The sequence below is a fragment of the Camelus dromedarius genome, unplaced genomic scaffold (assembly GCF_036321535.1).
Source record: "Camelus dromedarius isolate mCamDro1 unplaced genomic scaffold, mCamDro1.pat HAP1_SCAFFOLD_155, whole genome shotgun sequence".
Taxonomy (NCBI): Eukaryota; Metazoa; Chordata; class Mammalia; order Artiodactyla; family Camelidae; genus Camelus; species Camelus dromedarius.
Window position 1 is genome coordinate 1,231,726 of NW_026989804.1, and position 16,423 is coordinate 1,248,148.

Sequence of the window (16,423 nt, forward strand, 5' to 3'; positions counted from 1 at the left end):
AGACTCTACCTGCATTTCCAGCCCAACCCCCGCCTTTCCCAGGCAGACCTCAATGGGAGACACTCGGGGAAGACACGCGAATGCCTCCTAGGAAATCCAAGTTCCTGCAGAGAGAAGACGGAACCTCCCCACACTCAGAATTCCGGAACACGGCTGACTGTGTGGGGGAGGTTTGGGGCCGCCGTCCACGCAGCTGACTGGTGTCACAGGTGTTACCTGGCAGGGAAAACCGCTAATTAATACCCTGTTCAGGGAGAGGCACTAGATGCTACCTGCATTTCCAGCCCAACCCCCGCTTTTCCCCGGCAGTCCGCACAGGCAGACACTCGGGGAAGACACGTGAAGGGCTCCTAGGATATCCCGGGTGCTGCAGACAGAAGACGGAACCTCCCCACACTCAGAATTCCGGAACACGGCTGACTGTGTGGGGGCGGAATGGGGCCGCCGTCCACGAGGCCGACTGGTGTCACAGGTGTTCCCTGGCAGGGGGAAGTCCGCTAATTACCTCCTATGACCAGGGGGAGGTAATAGATGCTATCTGTATTTCCAGCCAAACCCCCGCCTTTCCCCGGAAGCCCGCACTGGGAGACAATCGAGGAAGACACGCGAATGGCTCCTAGGGGATCCAAGGTTCTGCAGACAGAAGACGGAACCTCCCCACACTCACAATTCCGGAACAAGCCTGACTGTGTTGGGGAGGTTTGGGGCCACCCTCCTCGCAGCTGAGTGGTGTCAAAGGAGTTCGCTTTCAGGAGGAAGTCCTCTAATTGCCTACCCTGTCCAGGGGGAGGCACTAGATGCTACCTGCATTTCCAGCCCAACCCCCGCATTTCCCCGGCAGCCCTCAATGGGAGACACTCGAGGAAGACACGCGAGTGGCTCCTAGGAAATCCAAGGTCCTGCAGACAGAAGACGGAACCTCCCCACACTCAGAATTCCGGAACACGGCTGACTGTTTGGGGGAGGTTTGGGGCCGCCGTCCACGCAGCTGACTGGTGTCACAGGTGTTACCTGGCAGGGAAAACCGCTAATTAATACCCTGTTCATGGAGAGGCACTAAATTCTACCTGCATATCCAGCACAACCCCCGCCTTTCCCCGGCAGTCCGCACAGGCAGACACACGGGGAAGGCACGCGAAGGGCTCCTAGGAGATCCCGGGTTCTGCAGACCGAATACGGAACCTCCCCACAATCAGAATTCCGGAATACGGCTGACTGTGTGGGGGAGGAATGGGGCCGCCGTCCACGAGGCTGACTGGTGTCACAGGTGTTCCCTGGCAGGGGGAAGTCCGCTAATTACCTCCTATGATCAGGGGGAGGCACTAGATGCTATCTGCATTTCCAGCCCAACCCCCGCCTTTCCCCGGCAGCCCGCACTGGGAGACAATCGGGGAAGACACGCGAATGGCTCCTAGGGGATCCAAGGTTCTGCAGACAGAAGACGGAACCTCCCCACACTCACAATTCCGGATCAAGCCTGACTGTGTGGGGGAGGTTTGGGTCCGCCCTCCTCGCAGCTGAGTGGTGTCAAAGGAGTTCCCTGGCAGGGGGAATTCCGCTAATTCCCTACCCTGTCCAGGGGGAGGCACTAGATGCTACCTGCATTTCCAGCCCAACCCCCGCATTTCCCCGGCAGCCCGCAATGGGAGACAATCGGGGAAGACACGCGAATGGCTCCTAGGAAATCCAAGGTCCTGCAGACAGAAGACGGAACCTCCCCACACTCAGAATTCCGGAACACGGCTGACTGTGTGGGGGAGGTTTGGGGCCGCCGTCCACGCAGCTGACTGGTGTCACAGGTGTTACCTGGCAGGGAAAACCGCTAATTAATACCCTGTTCAGGGAGAGGCACTAGATGCTACCTTCATTTCCAGCCCAAACCCAGGCTTTCCCCGGCAGCCCGCACAGTCAGACACTCGGGGAAGACACGCGAAGGGCTCCTAGGAGATCCGGGGTGCTGCAGACAGAAGATGGATCCTCCCCACACTCAGAATTCCGGAACACGGCTGACTGTGTGGGGGAGGTTTGGGGCTGCCGTCCACTCAGCTGACTGGTGTCACAGGTGTTTCCTGGCAGGGGTAATTCTGCTAAATACCTCCCATGTCCAGAGGGAGGCACTAGATGCTACCTGCATTTCCAGCCCAACCCCCGCCTTTCCCTGGCAGCCCGCAATGGGAGACACTCGGGGAAGACACGCGAATGGCTACTACAGATCCAAGGTCCTGCACACAGAAGACGGAACCTCCCCACACTCACAATTCCGGAACAAGCCTGACTGTGTGGGGGAGGTTTGGGTCCGCCCTCCTCGCAGCTGAGTTGTGTCAAAGGAGTTCCCTGGCAAGAGGAATTCCGCTAATTGCCTACCCTGTCCAGGGGGAGGCACTAGATGCTACCTGCATTTCCAGCTCAACCCCCGCATGTCCCCGGCAGACCGCACAGACAGACACTCGGGGAAGACACGCGAAGGGCTCCTAGGAGATCCCGGGTGATGCAGACAAAGGATGGAACCTCCCCACACTCAGAATTCTGGAACACGGCTGACTGTATGGGGGAGGTTTGGGGCCGCCGTCCACGCAACTGACTGGTGTCACAGGTGTTCCCTGGCAGGGGGAAGTCCGCTAATTGCTTACCCTGTCCAGGGGGAGGCAATAGATTCTACCTGCATTTCCAGCCCAACCCCCGCCTTTCCCAGGCAGACCTCAATGGGAGACACTCGGGGAAGACACGCGAATGCCTCCTAGGAAATCCAAGTTCCTGCAGAGAGAAGACGGAACCTCCCCACACTCAGAATTCCGGAACACGGCTGACTGTGTGGGGGAGGTTTGGGGCCGCCGTCCACGCAGGTGACTGGTGTCACAGGTGTTACCTGGCAGGGAAAACCGCTAATTAATACCCTGTTCAGGGAGAGGCACTAGATGCTACCTGCATTTCCAGCCCAACCCCCGCTTTTCCCCGGCAGCCCGCAATGGGAAACACTCGGGGAAGACACGTGAAGGGCTCCTGGGAGATCCCGGGTTCTGCAGACCGAATACGGAACCTCCCTACACTCAGAATTCCGGAACACGGCTGACTGTGTGGGGGAGGAATGGGGCCGCCGTCCACGAGGCTGACTGGTGTCACAGGTGTTCCCTGGAAGGGGGAAGTCCGCTAATTACCTCCTATGACCAGGGGGAGGCAATAGATGCTATCTGCATTTCCAGCCCAACCCCCGCCTTTCCCCGGCAGCCCGCACTGGGAGACAATCGGGGAAGACACGTGAATGTCTCCTAGGGGATCCAAGGTTCTGCAGACAGAAGACGGAACCTCCCCACACTCACAATTCCGGAACAAGCCTGACTGTGTGGGGGAGGTTTGGGTCCGCCCTCCTCGCAGCTGAGTTGTGTCAAAGGAGTTCCCTGGCAAGAGGAATTCCGCTAATTGCCTACCCTGTCCAGGGGGAGGCACTAGATGCTACCTGCATTTCCAGCTCAACCCCCGCATGTCCCCGGCAACCGCACAGGCAGACACTCGGGGAAGACACGCGAAGGGCTCCTAGGAGATCCCGGGTGATGCAGACAGAAGACGGAACCTCCCCACACTCACAATTCCGGAACAAGCCTGACTGTGTGGGGGAGGTTTGGGTCCGCCCTCCACGCAGCTGACTGGTGTCACAGGTGTTCCCTGGCAGGGGGAAGTCCGCTAATTGCCTACCCTGTCCAGGGGGAGGCAATAGATTCTACCTGCATTTCCAGCCCAACCCCCGCCTTTCCCAGGCAGACCTCAATGGGAGACACTCGGGGAAGACACGCGAATGCCTCCTAGGAAATCCAAGATCCTGCAGAGAGAAGACGGAACCTCCCCACACTCAGAATTCCGGAACACGGCTGACTGTGTGGGGGAGGTTTGGGGCCGCAGTCCACGCAGCTGACTGGTGTCACAGGTGTTACCTGGCAGGGAAAACCGCTAATTAATACCCTGTTCAGGGAGAGGCACTAGATGCTACCTGCAATTCCAGCCCAACCCCCGCTTTTCCCCGGCCGTCCGCACAGGCAGACACTCGGGGAAGACACGCGAAGGGCTCCTAGGATATCCCGGGTGCTGCAGACAGAAGACGGAACCTCCCCACACTCAGAATTCCGGAACACGGCTGACTGTGTGGGGGAGGTTTGGGGCCGCCGTCCACGCAGCTGACTGGTGTCACAGGTGTTCCCTGGCAGGGGGAATTCCGCTAATTCCCTACCCTGTCCAGGGGGAGGCACTAGATGCTACCTGCATTTCCAGAACAACCCCAGCCTTTCCCCGGCAGCCCGCAATGGGAGACACTCGGGGAAGACACGTGAAGGGCTCCTAGGAGATCCCGGGTTCTGCAGACCGAATACGGAACCTCCCCACACTCAGAATTCCGGAACACGGCTGACTGTGTGGGGGCGGATTGGGGCCGCCGTCCACGAGGCCGACTGGTGTCACAGGTGTTCCCTGGCAGGGGGAAGTCCGCTAATTACCTCCTATGAACAGGGGGAGGCAATAGATGCTATCTGCATTTCCAGCCAAACCCCCGCCTTTCCCCGGAAGCCCGCACTGGGAGACAATCGAGGAAGACACGCGAATGGCTCCTAGGGGATCCAAGGTTCTGCAGACAGAAGACGGAACCTCCCCACACTCACAATTCCGGAACAAGCCTGACTGTGTGTGGGAGGTTTGGGTCCGCCCTCCTCGCAGCTGAGTTGTGTCAAAGGTGTTCCCTGGCAAGAGGAATTCCGCTAATTGCCTACCCTGTCCAGGGGGAGGCACTAGATGCTACCTGCATTTCCAGCCAAACCCCCGCATGTCCCAGGCAGTCCGCACAGGCAGACACTCGGGGAAGACACGCGAAGGGCTCCTAGGAGATCCCGGGTGCTGCAGACAGAAGACGGAACCTCCCCACAGTCAGAATTCCGGAACACGGCTGACTGGGTGGGGGAGGTTTGGGGCCGCCGTCCACGCAGATGACTGGTGTCACAGGTGTTCCCTGGCAGGGGGAAGTCCGCTAAATACCTCCCATGTCCAGGGGGAGGCACTAGATGCTACCTGCATTTCCAGCCCAACCCCCGCCTTTCCCTGGCAGCCCGCACTGGGAGACACTCGGGGAAGAAACGCGAATGGCTACTACAGATCCAAGGTCCTGCAGACAGAAGACGGAACCTCCCCACACTCACAATTCCGGAACAAGCATGACTGTGTGGGGGAGGTTTGGGGCCGCCGTCCACGCAGCTGACTGGTGTCACAGGTGTTACCTTGCAGGGGAAATCCGCTAATTATATCCCCTGTTCAGGGAGAGGCAATAGATGCTACCTGCATTTCCAGCCCAACCCTTCGCCTTTCCCCGGCAGCCCGCAATGTGAGAAACTCGGGGAAGACACGCGAAGGGCTCCTAGGAGATCCCGGGTTCGTCAGACAGAACACGGAACCTCCCCACACTCAGAATTCCGGAACACGGCTGACAGTTTGGGGGAGGTTTGGGGCCGTCGTCCACGCAGCTGACTGGTGCCAAAGGTGTTCCCCGGCAGGGGGAAGTCCGCTAATTGCCTACCCTGTCCAGGGGGAGGCACTAGATGCTACCTGCATTTCCAGCCCAACCCCCGCCTTTCCCCGGCAGCCCGCAAATGGAGACACTCGGGGAAGACACGCGGATGGCTCCTATGAAATCCAAGGACCTGCAGACAGAAGACGGAACCTCCCCACACTCACAATTCCGGAACAACCCTGACTGTGTGGGGGAGGGTTGGGGCCGCAGTCCACGAAGCTGAGTGGTGTCAAAGGAGTTCGCTGGCAGGAGGAAGTCCGCTAATTGCCTACCCTGTCCAGGGGGAGGCACTAGATGCTACCTGCATTTCCAACCAAACCCCTGCCTTTTCCCGGCAGTCCGCACAGGCAGACACTCGGGGAAGACACGCGAAGGGCTCCTAGCAGATCCCGGGTGCTGCAGACCGAATACGGAACCACCCCACACTCAGAATTCCGGAACACGGCTGACTGTGTGGGGGAGGAATGGGGCCGCCGTACACGAGGCTGACTGGTGTCCCAGGTGTTCCCTGGCAGGGGGAAGTCCGCTAATTACCTCCTATGACCAGTGGGAGGCACTAGATGCTATCTGCATTTCCAGCCCAACCCCTGCCTTTCCCCGGCAGCCCTCACTGTGAGACAATCGGGGAAGACACGCGAATGGCTCCTAGGGGATCCAAGGTTCTGCAGACAGAAGACGGAACCTCCCCACACTCACAATTCCGGAACAAGCCTGACTGTGTGGGGGAGGTTTGGGTCCGCCCTCCTCGCAGCTGAGTTGTGTCAAATTATTTCCCTGGCAGGAGGAATTCCGCGAATTGCCTACCCTGTCCAGGGGGAGGCACTAGATGCTACCTGCATTTCCAGCCCATCCCCCGCCTTTCCCCGGCAATCCGCACAGGCAGACACTCGGGGAAGACACGCGATGGGCTCCTAGGAGATCCCGGGTGCTGCAGACAGAAGACGGAACCTCCCCACAGTCAGAATTCCGGAACACGGCTGACTGGGTGGGGGAGGTTTGGGGCCGCCGTCCACGCAGATGACTGGTGTCACAGGTGTTCCCTGGCAGGGGGAAGTCCGCTAAATACCTCCCATGTCCAGGGGGAGGCACTAGATGCTACCTGCATTTCCAGCCCAACCCCCGCCTTTCCCTGGCAGCCCGCACTGGGAGACACTCGGGGAAGACACGCGAATGGCTACTACAGATCCAAGGTCCTGCAGACAGAAGACGGAACCTCCCCACACTCACAATTCCGGAACAAGCATGACTGTGTGGGGGAGGTTTGGGGCCGCCGTCCACGCAGCTGACTGGTGTCACAGGTGTTACCTTGCAGGGGAAATCCGCTAATTATATCCCCTGTTCAGGGAGAGGCAATAGATGCTACCTGCATTTCCAGCCCAACCCTTCGCCTTTCCCCGGCAGCCCGCAATGTGAGAAACTCGGGGAAGACACGCGAAGGGCTCCTAGGAGATCCCGGGTTCGTCAGACAGAACACGGAACCTCCCCACACTCAGAATTCCGGAACACGGCTGACAGTTTGGGGGAGGTTTGGGGCCGTCGTCCACGCAGCTGACTGGTGCCAAAGGTGTTCCCCGGCAGGGGGAAGTCCGCTAATTGCCTACCCTGTCCAGGGGGAGGCACTAGATGCTACCTGCATTTCCAGCCCAACCCCCGCCTTTCCCCGGCAGCCCGCAAATGGAGACACTCGGGGAAGACAGGCGGATGGCTCCTATGAAATCCAAGGACCTGCAGACAGAAGACGGAACCTCCCCACACTCACAATTCCGGAACAACCCTGACTGTGTGGGGGAGGGTTGGGGCCGCAGTCCACGAAGCTGAGGGGTGTCAAAGGAGTTCGCTGGCAGGAGGAAGTCCGCTAATTGCCTACCCTGTCCAGGGGGAGGCACTAGATGCTACCTGCATTTCCAACCAAACCCCTGCCTTTTCCCGGCAGTCCGCACAGGCAGACACTCGGGGAAGACACGCGAAGGGCTCCTAGCAGATCCCGGGTGCTGCAGACCGAATACGGAACCACCCCACACTCAGAATTCCGGAACACGGCTGACTGTGTGGGGGAGGAATGGGGCCGCCGTACACGAGGCTGACTGGTGTCCCAGGTGTTCCCTGGCAGGGGGAAGTCCGCTAATTACCTCCTATGACCAGTGGGAGGCACTAGATGCTATCTGCATTTCCAGCCCAACCCCTGCCTTTCCCCGGCAGCCCTCACTGTGAGACAATCGGGGAAGACACGCGAATGGCTCCTAGGGGATCCAAGGTTCTGCAGACAGAAGACGGAACCTCCCCACACTCACAATTCCGGAACAAGCCTGACTGTGTGGGGGAGGTTTGGGTCCGCCCTCCTCGCAGCTCAGTTGTGTCAAATTATTTCCCTGGCAGGAGGAATTCCGCGAATTGCCTACCCTGTCCAGGGGGAGGCACTAGATGCTACCTGCATTTCCAGCCCATCCCCCGCCTTTCCCCGGCAATCCGCACAGGCAGACACTCGGGGAAGACACGCGATGGGCTCCTAGGAGATCCCGGGTGCTGCAGACAGAAGACGGAACCTCCCCACACTCAGAATTCCGGAACACGGCTGACTGTGTGGGGGAGTTTTGGGGCCACCGTCCACGCAGCTGACTGGTGTCACAGGTGTTCCCTGGCAGGGGGAAGTCCGCTAATTGCCTACCCTGTCCAGGGGGAGGCAATAGATTCTACCTGCATTTCCAACCCAACCCCCGCCTTTCCCCGGCAGCCCTCAATGGGAGACACTCGGGGAAGACACGCGAATGGCTCCTAGGAAATCCAAGGTCCTGCAGACAGAAGACGGAACCTCCCCTCACTCAGAATTCCGGAACACGGCTGACTGTGTGGGGGAGGTTTGGGGCCGCCGTCCACGCAGCTGACTGGTGTCACAGGTGTTACCTGGCAGGGAAAACCGCTAATTAATACCCTGTTCAGGGAGAGGAACTAGATGCTACCTGCATTTCCAGCCCAAACCCAGGCTTTCCCCGGCAGCCCGCACAGTCAGACACTCGGGGAAGACACGCGAAGGGCTCCTAGGAGATCCGGGGTGCTGCAGACAGAAGACGGAACCTCCCCACACTCAGAACTCCGGAACACGGCTGACTGTGTGGGGGAGGTTTGGGGCCGCCGTCCACTCAGCTGACTGGTGTCACAGGTGTTCCCTGGCAGGGGGAAGTCCGCTAATTACCTCCTATGATCAGGGGGAGGCACTAGATGCTATCTGCATTTCCAGCCCAACCCCCGCATTTCCCCGGCAGCCCGCACTGGGAGACAATCGGGGAAGACACGCGAATGGCTCCTAGGGGATCCAAGGTTCTGCAGACAGAAGACGGAACCTCCCCACACTCACAATTCCGGATCAAGCCTGACTGTGTGGGGGAGGTTTGGGTCCGCCCTCCTCGCAGCTGAGTGGTGTCAAAGGAGTTCCCTGGCAGGGGGAATTCCGCTAATTCCATACCCTGTCCAGGGGGAGGCACTAGATGCTACCTGCATTTCCAGCCCAACCCCCGCATTTCCCCGGCAGCCCGCAATGGGAGACACTCGGGGAAGACACGCGAATGGCTCCTAGGAAATCCAAGGTCCTGCAGACAGAAGACGGAACCTCCCCACACTCAGAATTCCGGAACACGGCTGACTGTGTGGGGGAGGTTTGGGGCCGCCGTCCACGCAGCTGACTGGTGTCACAGGTGTTACCTGGCAGGGAAAGCCGCTAATTAATACCCTGTTCAGGGAGAGGCACTAGATGCTACCTTCATTTCCAGCCCAAACCCAGGCTTTCCCCGGCTGCCCGCATAGTCAGACACTCGGGAAAGACACGCGAAGGGCTCCTAGGAGATCCGGGGTGCTGCAGACAGAAGACGGAACCTCCCCACACTCAGAATTCCGGAACACGGCTGACTGTGTGGGGGAGGTTTGGGGCCGTCGTCCACTCAGCTGACTGGTGTCACAGGTGTTTCCTGGCAGGGGTAATTCTGCTAAATACCTCCCATGTCCAGAGGGAGGCACTAGATGCTACCTGCATTTCCAGCCCAACCCCCGAATTTCCCTGGCAGCCCGCAATGGGAGACACTCGGGGAAGACACGCGAATGGCTACTACAGATCCAAGGTCCTGCACACAGAAGACGGAACCTCCCCACACTCACAATTCCGGAACAAGCCTGACTGTGTGGGGGAGGTTTGGGTCCGCCCTCCTCGCAGCTGAGTTGTGTCAAAGGAGTTCCCTGGCAAGAGGAATTCCACTAATTGCCTACCCTGTCCAGGGGGAGGCACTAGATGCTACCTGCATTTCCAGCTCAACCCCCGCATGTCCCCGTCAGACAGCACAGGTAGACACTCGGGGAAGACACGCGAAGGGCTCCTAGGAGATCCCGGGTGATGCAGACAGAAGATGGAACCTCCCCACACTCAGAATTCTGGAACACGGCTGACTGTATGGGGGAGGTTTGGGGCCGCCGTCCACGCAACTGACTGGTGTCACAGGTGTTCCCTGGCAGGGGGAAGTCCGCTAATTGCCTACCCTGTCCAGGGGGAGGCAATAGATTCTACCTGCATTTCCAGCCCAACCCCCGCCTTTCCCAGGCAGACCTCAATGGGAGACACTCGGGGAAGACACGCGAATGCCTCCTAGGAAATCCAAGTTCCTGCAGAGAGAAGACGGAACCTCCCCACACTCAGAATTCCGGAACACGGCTGACTGTGTGGGGGAGGAATGGGGCCGCCGTCCACGAGGCTGACTGGTGTCACAGGTGTTCCCTGGAAGGGGGAAGTCCGCTAATTACCTCCTATGACCAGGGGGAGGCAATAGATGCTATCTGCATTTCCAGCCCAACCCCCGCCATTCCCCGGCAGCCCGCACTGGGAGACAATCGGGGAAGACACGTGAATGTCTCCTAGGGGATCCAAGGTTCTGCAGACAGAAGACGGAACCTCCCCACACTCACAATTCCGGAACAAGCCTGACTGTGTGGGGGAGGTTTGGGTCCGCCCTCCTCGCAGCTGAGTTGTGTCAAAGGAGTTCCCTGGCAAGAGGAATTCCGCTAATTGCCTACCCTGTCCAGGGGGAGGCACTAGATGCTACCTGCATTTCCAGCTCAACCCCCGCATGTCCCCGGCAACCGCACAGGCAGACACTCGGGGAAGACAAGCGAAGGGCTCCTAGGAGATCCCGGGTGATGCAGACAAAAGATGGAACCTCCCCACACTCAGAATTCCGGAACACGGCTGACTGTATGGGGGAGGTTTGGGGCCGCCTAGGGGATCCAAGATTCTGCAGACAGAAGACGGAACCTCCCCACACTCACAATTCCGGAACAAGCCTGACTGTGTGGGGGAGGTTTGGGTCCGCCCTCCACGCAGCTGACTGGTGTCACAGGTGTTCCCTGGCAGGGGGAAGTCCGCTAATTGCCTACCCTGTCCAGGGGGAGGCAATAGATTCTACCTGCATTTCCAGCCCAACCCCCGCCTTTCCCAGGCAGACCTCAATGGGAGACACTCGGGGAAGACACGCGAATGCCTCCTAGGAAATCCAAGTTCCTGCAAGAGAAGACGGAACCTCCCCACACTCAGAATTCCGGAACACGGCTGACTGTGTGGGGGAGGTTTGGGGCCGCCGTCCACGCAGGTGACTGGTGTCACAGGTGTTACCTGGCAGGGAAAACCGCTAATTAATACCCTGTTCAGGGAGAGGCACTAGATGCTACCTGCATTTCCAGCCCAACCCCCGCTTTTCCCCGGCAGCCCGCAATGGGAAACACTCGGGGAAGACACGTGAAGGGCTCCTGGGAGATCCCGGGTTCTGCAGACCGAATACGGAACCTCCCCACACTCAGAATTCCGGAACACGGCTGACTGTGTGGGGGAGGAATGGGGCCGCCGTCCACGAGGCTGACTGGTGTCACAGGTGTTCCCTGGAAGGCGGAAGTCCGCTAATTACCTCCTATGACCAGGGGGAGGCAATAGATGCTATCTGCATTTCCAGCCCAACCCCCGCCATTCCCCGGCAGCCCGCACTGGGAGACAATCGGGGAAGACACGTGAATGTCTCCTAGGGGATCCAAGGTTCTGCAGACAGAAGACGGAACCTCCCCACACTCACAATTCCGGAACAAGCCTGACTGTGTGGGGGAGGTTTGGGTCCGCCCTCCTCGCAGCTGAGTTGTGTCAAAGGAGTTCCCTGGCAAGAGGAATTCCGCTAATTGCCTACCCTGTCCAGGGGGAGGCACTAGATGCTACCTGCATTTCCAGCTCAACCCCCGCATGTCCCCGGCAACCGCACAGGCAGACACTCGGGGAAGACACGCGAAGGGCTCCTAGGAGATCCCGGGTGATGCAGACAGAAGATGGAACCTCCCCACACTCAGAATTCCGGAACACGGCTGACTGTATGGGGGAGGTTTGGGGCCGCCTAGGGGACCCAAGGTTCTGCAGACAGAAGACGGAACCTCCCCACACTCACAATTCCGGAACAAGCCTGACTGTTTGGGGGAGGTTTGGGTCCGCCCTCCACGCAGCTGACTGGTGTCACAGGTGTTCCCTGGCAGGGGGAAGTCCGCTAATTGCCTACCCTGTCCAGGGGGAGGCAATAGATTCTACCTGCATTTCCAGCCCAACCCCCGCCTTTCCCATGCAGACCTCAATGGGAGACACTCGGGGAAGACACGCGAATGCCTCCTAGGAAATCCAAGATCCTGCAGAGAGAAGACGGAACCTCCCCACACTCAGAATTCCGGAACACGGCTGACTGTGTGGGGGAGGTTTGGGGCCGCCGTCCACGCAGCTGACTGGTGTCACAGGTGTTACCTGGCAGGGAAAACCGCTAATTAATACCCTGTCCAGGGGGAGGCACTAGATGCTACCTGCATTTCCAGACCAACCCCAGCCTTTCCCCGGCAGCCCGCAATGGGAGACACTCGGGGAAGACACGTGAAGGGCTCCTAGGAGATCCCGGGTTCTGCAGACCGAATACGGAACCTCCCCACACTCAGAATTCCGGAACACGGCTGACTGTGTGGGGGCGGAATGGGGCCGCCGTCCACGAGGCCGACTGGTGTCACAGGTGTTCCCTGGCAGGGGGAAGTCCGCTAATTACCTCCTATGACCAGGGGGAGGCAATAGATGCTATCTGCATTTCCAGCCAAACCCCCGCCTTTCCCCGGAAGCCCGCACTGGGAGACAATCGAGGAAGACACGCGAATGGCTCCTAGGGGATCCAAGGTTCTGCAGACAGAAGACGGAACCTCCCCACACTCACAATTCCGGAACAAGCCTGACTGTGTGTGGGAGGTTTGGGTCCGCCCTCCTCGCAGCTGAGTTGTGTCAAAGGAATTCCCTGGCAAGAGGAATTCCGCTAATTGCCTACCCTGTCCAGGGGGAGGCACTAGATGCTACCTGCACTTCCAGCCAAACCCCCGCATGTCCCCGGCAGTCCGCAGAGGCAGACACTAGGGGAAGACACGCGAAGGGCTCCTAGGAGATCCCGGGTGCTGCAGACAGAAGACGGAACCTCCCCACAGTCAGAATTCCGGAACACGCCTGACTGGGTGGGGGAGGTTTGGGGCCGCCGTCCACGCAGATGACTGGTGTCACAGGTGTTCCCTGGCAGGGGGAAGTCCGCTAAATACCTCCCATGTCCAGGGGGAGGCACTAGATGCTACCTGCATTTCCAGCCCAACCCCCGCCTTTCCCTGGCAGCCCGCTCTGGGAGACACTCGGGGAAGACACGCGAATGGCTACTACAGATCCAAGGTCCTGCAGACAGAAGACGGAACCTCCCCACACTCACAATTCCGGAACAAGCATGACTGTGTGGGGGAGGTTTGGGGCCGCCGTCCACGCAGATGACTGGTGTCACAGGTGTTACCTTGCAGGGGAAATCCGCTAATTATATCCCCTGTTCAGGGAGAGGCAATAGATGCTACCTGCATTTCCAGCCCAACCCTTCGCCTTTCCCCGGCAGCCCGCAATGTGAGAAACTCGGGGAAGACACGCGAAGGGCTCCTAGGATATCCCGGGTTCCTCAGACAGAACACGGAACCTCCCCACACTCAGAATTCCGGAACACGGCTGACAGTTTGGGGGAGGTTTGGGGCCGTCGTCCACGCAGCTGACTAGTGCCAAAGGTGTTCCCCGGCAGGGGGAAGTCCGCTAATTGCCTACCCTGTCCAGGGGGAGGCACTAGATGCTACCTGCATTTCCAGCCCAACCCCCGCCTTTCCCCGGCAGCCCGCAAATGGAGACACTTGGGGAAGACACGCGGATGGCTCCTATGAAATCCAAGGACCTGCAGACAGAAGACGGAACCTCCCCACACTCACAATTCCGGAACAACCCTGACTGTGTGGGGGAGGGTTGGGGCCGCCGTCCACGAAGCTGAGTGGTGTCAAAGGAGTTCGCTGGCAGGAGGAAGTCCGCTAATTGCCTACCCTGTCCAGGGGGAGGCACTAGATGCTACCTGCATTTCCAACCAAACCCCTGCCTTTTCCCGGCAGTCCGCACAGGCAGACACTCGGGGAAGACACGCGAAGGGCTCCTAGCAGATCCCGGGTGCTGCAGACAGAATACGGAACCACCCCACACTCAGAATTCCGGAACACGGCTGACTGTGTGGGGGAGGAATGGGGCGGCCGTTCACGAGGCTGACTGGTGTCCCAGGTGTTCCCTGGCAGGGGGAAGTCCGCTAATTACCTCCTATGACCAGTGGGAGGCACTAGATGCTATTTACATTTCCAGCCCAACCCCTGCCTTTCCCCGGCAGCCATCACTGTGAGACAATCGGGGAAGACACGCGAATGGCTCCTAGGGGATCCAAGGTTCTGCAGACAGAAAACGGAACCTCCCCACACTCACAATTCCGGAACAAGCCTGACTGTGTGGGGGAGGTTTGGGTCCGCCCTCCTCGCAGCTGAGTTGTGTCAAATTATTTCCCTGGCAGGAGGAATTCAGCGAATTGCGTACCCTGTCCATGGGGAGGCACTAGATGCTACCTGCATTTCCAGCCCATCCCCCGCCTTTCCCCGGCAATCCGCACAGGCAGACACTCGGGGAAGACACGCGATGGGCTCCTAGGAGATCCCGGGTGCTGCAGACAGAAGACGGAACCTCCCCACACTCAGAATTCCGGAACACGGCTGACTGTGTGGGGGAGGTTTGGGGCCGCCGTCCACGCAGCTGACTGGTGTCACAGGTGTTCCCTGGCAGGGGTAATTCCGCTAAATACCTCCCATGTCCAGGGGGAGGCACTAGATGCTACCTGCATTTCCAGCCCAACCCCCGCCTTTCCCTGGCAGCACGCACTGTGAGACACTTGGGGAAGACACGCGAAGGGCTCCTAGGAAATCCAAGGTCCTGCAGACAGAAGACGGAACCTCCCCACACTCAGAATTCCGGAACACGGCTGACTGTGTGGGGGAGGATTGGGGCCGCCGTCCACGCAGCTGACTGGTGTCACAGGTGTTCCCTGGCAGGGGGAATTCCGCTAATTGCCTACCCTGTCCAGGGGGAGGCAATAGATTCTACCTGCATTTCCAGCACAACCCCCGCCTTTCCCCGGCAGCCCTCAATGGGAGACACTCGGGGAAGACAAGCGAATGACTCCTAGGAAATCCAAGGTCCTGCAGACAGAAGACGGAACCTCCCCACACTCAGAATTCCGGAACACGGCTGACTGTGTGGGGGAGGTTTGGGGCCGCCGTCCACGCAGCTGACTGGTGTCACAGGTGTTACCTGGCAGGGAAAACCGCTAATTAATACCCTGTTCAGGGAGAGGCACTAGATGCTACCTGCATTTCCAGCCCAAACCCAGGCTTTCCCCGGCAGCCCGCACAGTCAGACACTCGGGGAAGACACGCGAAGGGCTCCTTGGAGATCCGGGGTGCTGCAGACAGAAGACGGAACCTCCCCACACTCAGAATTCCGGAACACGGCTGACTGTGTGGGGGAGGTTTGGGGCCGCCGTCCACTCAGCTGACTGGTGTCACAGGTGTTCCCTGGCAGGGGTAATTCCGCTAAATACCTCCCATGTCCAGGGGGAGGCACTAGATGCTACCTGCATTTCCAGCCCAACCCCCGCCTTTCCCTGGCAGCACGCACTGGGAGACACTTGGGGAAGACACGCGAAGGGCTCCTAGGAAATCCAAGGTCCTGCAGACAGAAGACGGAACCTCCCCACACTCAGAATTCCGGAACACGGCTGACTGTGTGGGGGAGGTTTGGGGCCGCCGTCCACCCAGCTGACTGGTGTCACAGGTGTTACCTGGCAGGGAAAACCGCTAATTAATACCCTGTTCAGGGAGAGGCACTAGATGCTACCTGCATTTCCAGCCCAACCCCCACCTTTCCCCGGCAGCCCGCAATGGGAGACACTCGGGGAAGACACGCGGAAGGCTCCTAGGAAATCCAAGGTCCTGCAGACAGAAGACGGAACCTCCCCACACTCAGAATTCTGGAACAAGCCTGACAGTGTGCGGGAGGTTTGGGTCCGCCCTCCTCACAGCTGAGTGGTGTCAAAGGAGTTCCCTGGCAGGGGGAATTCCGCTAATTCCCTACCCTGTCCAGGGGGAGGCACTAGATGCTACCTGCATTTCCAGACCAACCCCAGCCTTTCCCCGGCAGCCCGCAATGGGAAACACTCGGGGAAGACACGTGAAGGGCTCCTAGGAGATCCCGGGTTCTGCAGACCGAATACGGAACCTCCCCACACTCAGAATTCCGGAACACGGCTGACTGTGTGGGGGAGGAATGGGGCCGCCGTCCACGAGGCTGACTGGTGTCACAGGTGTTCCCTGGCAGGGGGAAGTCCGCTAATTACCTCCTAAGACCAGGGGGAGGCAATAGATGCTATCTGCATTTCCAGCCCAACCCCCGCCTTTCCCCGGCAGCCC